Below are 6,000 nucleotides of genomic sequence, written 5' to 3'. Positions count from 1 at the left end.
TTTCTCCTGGACTATCAGTAGGAGATATTTCTCATTAAATTCCGGCACAAAGTTCAACCAGATCCATACTATCCGTTCTCTCTCCCACTTAGCCCTAATTACATTCCACCAGGCTCTGGCTGGTCCCTCAAATTGGAATACGGCAAAGTTCACTTGCCTTTCCTCCGTGTAATTCAAGGCGGCAAAAATATTGATCATCATTTCTAGCCATCTCTCTGCTACTTCAAGGTCTGGTCCTCTAAAAAATTTGGGAAGAGAAAACTTTTGAAACCACTCTAAGGCCTTATCTTCCCCTATTTCAGGGTCCCTAGGCTGATTAACAGAGGTTTGAACCTGCTGCTCTGCCAATCGAGCTAAAATGTTAGTTATTTGTTGGATTGCTGTTGCAACCTGATTCCTTCGGCCCGAGGTTCAGTTGCTCAGTGCCGCATCTCTCTCTTCTCTTGATTTTTGTACCTGTCTAGCCCCACGTCCACGGCTAGAACCGCGTCCTCGACTAGTCCCACATTCCTGACTTCGCCTACCTTCCGTGCCTCTTTTGAAAAATAGACTTTATAGATATAAGTAAAATAAAGTAGCTATAACACTCAATAAAAGCAGTTCCAAGTCATAAAGTGAAAACAATAGAACACATTTAAAATAAAACACTCTCTTTATATGCATATCATAACAAGTCACATACCAAGTCATAAAGTACTATACATGGTAACCTAGTAAAGTCAAGAACTTATAACAACCAAAGGACATAAAACAAAGACAGGCGCTATGTATATCAACCTTAGCACGTCAATATAAAAAAAAACAAAAGATGACGTGTCATCCCAACTATTCCCTACTATGTCCTAACTATCTCGCTCAACCCTCAAACCCCTAGATCCCTAGCTTAGTTAGTCACCGACCCAACCGATTCCGCCTCCTACTCAGGTGCAGCTGGCTCCTCCTCAGGATCACTAGGAACTACGTTCCCTTGATCTTCCCTGACCAAGTTCACCTGTACTACTTCCTCCACAAGTGCCCCATACTCGGTTAAGATATTATCGGTTCAGTCCCTTATTTCCCTCACTATTCAAACAAATCAACCATTAGTCTCCTGAATTTGCTCTCGAAAGGCATTGGTTCGCTCCTACTCCTCTAGAATAGAAGTCTAAAGCTCTCGGATCCTATCCCCTTGCATTCTTAGCACAACCTGCAAACTCTCAATCTCCATCTGGCCTCGATGATTAGCACTAGCCAACCTCCCCCTCTCGTTTGCTATGGCAAGAACCACTGTATTGGGGTATGAATAGGTACACCAACAGTCACAATGTCGGACCCTACATCCTGGAGCCCACCGAAGTATCGGCCCTCCTAGACGCTCCTGATATCTAACCACTCGCTGAGGTCGTTCGGTATTCCCAATCTTGCCATCTCCTTCCATTGCCTACAGTACAATTAACATCACAAGAATAAGCAATTTAAACAAGTCAAATTAAGTTAACCACCTACTCTCTAGGGTTTCACACTTAGACATTCATACATAAGCCATATCAAGTACAAGTCACTCAATTCACCCAGACAAACTCAAACCTAGATTTTGATACAACCTGTGACGACCCCATCTCTCCCTAGGACATACTGTAGGGTTTAGCGGCCTGCCTGCCCAACTCCCGTCAGAACTCGCTCACTCATTTCAGAAAAATAAGTTATAACTTCAAAAGAAAATGAAACAATAGTTCCAAACTTAGAATGTACACTTATGCTCAAGTCCATCCCAAATGTTCATACATTTCCAAATACAACAAAAGATTTAAATTTCAGATAACTTTCAACCCTAATTGAGCACTAGCATGAGTATAATCACAAAAGTCAAAAGCTAGATGACTCTAGCTGTACCAGCCTCACGCCCACGCTCGTACCCCCTGTAAGGAAAACAAAACTAATAGGGTGAGCCAAATCTCCATGAGCTTCCAAAACTTCATGCAAACCCAAGTAGCAAATTGACTATTGTATAAAACTTGAAATATCAAAGTAGTGAGCATAAGAGTTCATAAAAGTGAGCAATAACACTTCAAATAACAAATCATTAGATATCCAACATTTCCAAGTAAATGTGTAGACACCAAATTTTTAGTGTATTTTTATTTACTATTATTTTTATTTTTCATGTTAGTTTTTATTTTACTTTTAGTCTTTTATTTTATTTTTATTTTTAAGTCATTTTATCATTTAATTAAACTTTAACCATTTAATCATTTAATTTATTTTTGTTTTTGTTTTGATTCTAGGCTTTTATTTTATTTGTTTTTCGAAAAAAAAGAAGGAAAAAAAGGAAAAGTCAATCAAAGGGACAAGAATCAGACACATAAGCCTACTTTGGGGTTTGAAATCTTAGCCTTTCGTATTAGGTTGAGTCTTTTTGAGGTGCCTTAAAAAATGCCAGGAGCCGCAAGCCGCAAAGAAAGAAGGGGGCTCGGCTGATGGAACAAAGAGGGAGAGCAAAAAGGAAAAAAGGGGGAGCTTCGGTGGTGAAAGAACAGGGAAGGCCGAGAGAGGTTTTGGCTAAAAAGAGAGCAAAAGAGAGGCTAAGGGTAAGAGACAGAGAAGAGGCGACAAAAAGGCTGAGGAAAAAATAGAGAGGGAGGCTACGGAGAAACCGAGAAAAAAAAACAAACAAGAAGCTAGAACAGGGGCGACGGATAAGGAATTGGGGGAGGTTTTCCGGGAAGAAATAAACGAGCGAGAGAGAGTAGAAATAAGGAAAGAGAAAGAAAGTGGTGGCGGAGATCTTTTGGGGGAAAACAAAAACAGAGAGGAGCTTCGTTCACGGAAAAAACAGAGAGCAGGGAGTTGAAGGCCGAAAGAGGGATTGGGTTGGAAAAATCTAAGAGGGCCGAGAGGTGGAGGAATGAAGAAAACGCAGAGTCAGAAAAGGGGGAAGGTTTGGGAACATTGAGGGGAAGTTTTCGGGTGAAGCCAAGAACGAAGGAGAGAGAGAGCTAGAGAGTAGACGGAAACAGAGGAATCCACAAGCGATTGCTGTGGCCACTGCCACCACCGGAAGCCACCACCACCTCGTCTGAATCCAACACTGCCGCTTGCAGATGCCGTAAGTCATCCTTTTTATTTGCATTTTAGTTTTCCCTCAAGCGCAGGCTCTTTTGGAAATTTTCAGAAAACATGGCTGTCGTGCCTTTGTTCAGTGCTATTTTCTTGTTGATTGTTCATGGATTTCAGAGTATACATGCTTTGTGTGTCGATTGGGTTGAATTACTGGTTGTTTCTGATGATTTTGGGTGCTGAATTACATCGTTTGAGCAGAAAATTGCTGAATGTTTCCATGCTCGCTAGTTGTTTGATAAAATGCTCGAATGAAATTTTTTGAACCCAAAAGAGTAAGTATTGTGTAATTTCTGTATGTGTTCAAAGGGAAAACCTGGCTAGCCCAAAACTGGCCAGAATCTGCACGCTTGATTAGTTGCGGAGAGGAAAAGCAAATCAGACTGCATTTTAGAATTCATTTTTGCCGTTTCTGCTGTTTGCATGTTGGATGATGGTGGGGTGATTTCGCCGAGTAAATTTGTTGGATCTTTGTAGCATCAAAAATCGCAGAAGTTTCACCCTCTCATTTGCATTAAGAAGAATGTCTCTGCGAAGCATGAAACACAATTTCTAAAAAAAATTTCAATTTAATCTCAGAGTTTTAGAATTTCATAATTCGATCTCCAAAACTGTCATAAGTCCTTCAATCAGGTCCTTAATTTTGTTGTGTTTGAACCTCTCAAGCTTCCCCTTTAGTCTGATATAGCCCAAAGAATTGGAAAAGTTAAGTTCATTTCTCCCTTTTTGATTTTAATCATCTTTCAATATGCATGAGTAGTCTTTTAACTAGATTAATTCTTGTTTTTAGGACATAATTGCGGCTCAATAATTTTTGTTGATTTTGTCATGTTGGGTTTTACTGAAATAGATGATATGGGTTAAGAGGTTATTTTCTGACTTGGATTTGAGGGAGTGGGTTTAGCTTTCTTATTTGGTTTTCTGGTTTGGGCTTAGGAAGATAAAGTCCATCACGTTTGTTTGGGTTTTTGGTTTGGGCTAGAGGGTAAAAGCCCATCGTTTTGTTGGTTAATTTTGGGGTCTTAAATGATAGAATGGTCCATTCTTTTTGCTCTGAATTTCGGTTGGGCTAGAGTGTGACAGCCCCACCTCACCCTAAGGCGAACCAAAGGGTTCGGTGGACCGCCTGCCCAGCTCTCGCCAGGACTAACGGTTCAGATTAGAGCGATCGAATACGTTCCGGACCGTACAACGCGCATAGACAAGTCAAAATCCCAGAATAAAACAAAACGAAATCGGAGTCGGCCATGAATAGGAACCGACATGGCAAAACCCAACCAAACGTCAAGCAAATATTTACATCTCAAAAGTTAGCATATACAACCCAAAGGGCATACCAAAGTGATTCAAAAGTGGATACATGTACGGTTTGCCAAATCCAAAAGAGAAACGGACCCAAAAGTATATTTAGGGTTTAAATCAATGAGCTATACAAAAGATATGTCTAACTAGCTCAATTCGGCAACCATTTGTCAAATCCAGTCCAAAAGTATTTATTTTCCTGTAAGGAAAACAAAAAGGAACAGAAAGGGGTGAGCTTGCGCTCAATGAGGTACCAAACATATAGTAGAAAATCATGGCATTTCACATTTAACAAATCAGATACACATGCCAGATGTAAAGTAAAGTAATTAATGATTCAAATCAGAAGGATACAGGTGGCTCTCAGGAGCCAAATTTCCAGCGCAATACTTGATCCAAACCGGTTGACTCTCCGTCAACGTATATAGAACCAACGCGTCCGTAGACCTCACTTCGCACCGAATTCCGTCCACCAAACACCCCTTTACCGGGCCCGCTCACCGTATTCGAACATAAATGGTAATACTCGAGTATACCCGGAATCAAGGGTCTCAATACCCAAAATCCCCGAACAGACTACCGTGGTTCGTTATCTAATCGTCCAGGCCCTTGCCGGCCCGACTCGAATAACTTAGCCACAGGATTGAGCTCATAGGTCATAGAAATCCGAACAGATGCAGACACAGATAACAGATTCAAATTTTGCATAGTAAATTGGCATATGAACAGACAAGAGAACGAGTGTGATAAAGTACACCCTCGTCTCGAACAAATAAACAGATTGCAGAGCAGAAATCAAGTTAAACAACAATGGAGGGGAGTGATACACTCACCGATTCAACTTCAAAAGTTTTTACTTCAGATTGGCCTTAATCGCCAAGAAACCCTAAAATAATCAAAATAAACCAATTGAAGGTTTCACATCCATAATCGAGTAAACAAAATGCACATGAGGCTCGACTACTAGTCGTATGCCTCGCCAAATAATTACAAATGCAAGGGTACAAAACATGATTTTTGGGAATAAAAAGATAACATGAAGACCTAGGTTCAACAACCCAAAAGCCCTTTCATTTCTACCAAAAGGCAAATCCAACTTAAAAGAACCAAACGGCCTAGAAAATCGGGCAGCACTTCCCCTAAATTTCTTACTTTTCCAGCCATTAAGGCTTCATTATTTCCTCAAATCAGTCCCAACATCTCACACAAAAGTCATCTCATTTCCCAAAAGCCGTTCACGAGGCTCAAAGTAGTACAAGTACAAAAGTTAGCTAGGAAATGACCGGAATGAAAGCAAGCCCTAAAACATGCAAACAAGTACAAGGAGACTCGATAACGAATCATAAACCAATGCCAAGTATGACCCCAATAGGGTTCCATAAACATATACAAACATTAAAGAAAACCAGAAATTTCGGACATGCAATTAACTTTGGCCCTGAAAAAAACAGGTTTTGACTTTACTTTGCGGTAATAGCACCAAATGCACTACGATTATCGGATGAGGGTGAAAGACCCACCATTTCGAAGCTAAAGGACAGGGCTACAACATCACAGAAGGTCACTCAACCCAGTTTTGAGTGCAAACAGGTCAAAAATGCA

Source organism: Coffea eugenioides, chromosome 2 (assembly GCF_003713205.1).
Source record: "Coffea eugenioides isolate CCC68of chromosome 2, Ceug_1.0, whole genome shotgun sequence".
Classification (NCBI taxonomy): Eukaryota; Viridiplantae; Streptophyta; class Magnoliopsida; order Gentianales; family Rubiaceae; genus Coffea; species Coffea eugenioides.
This window is presented reverse-complemented; position numbering follows the sequence as displayed.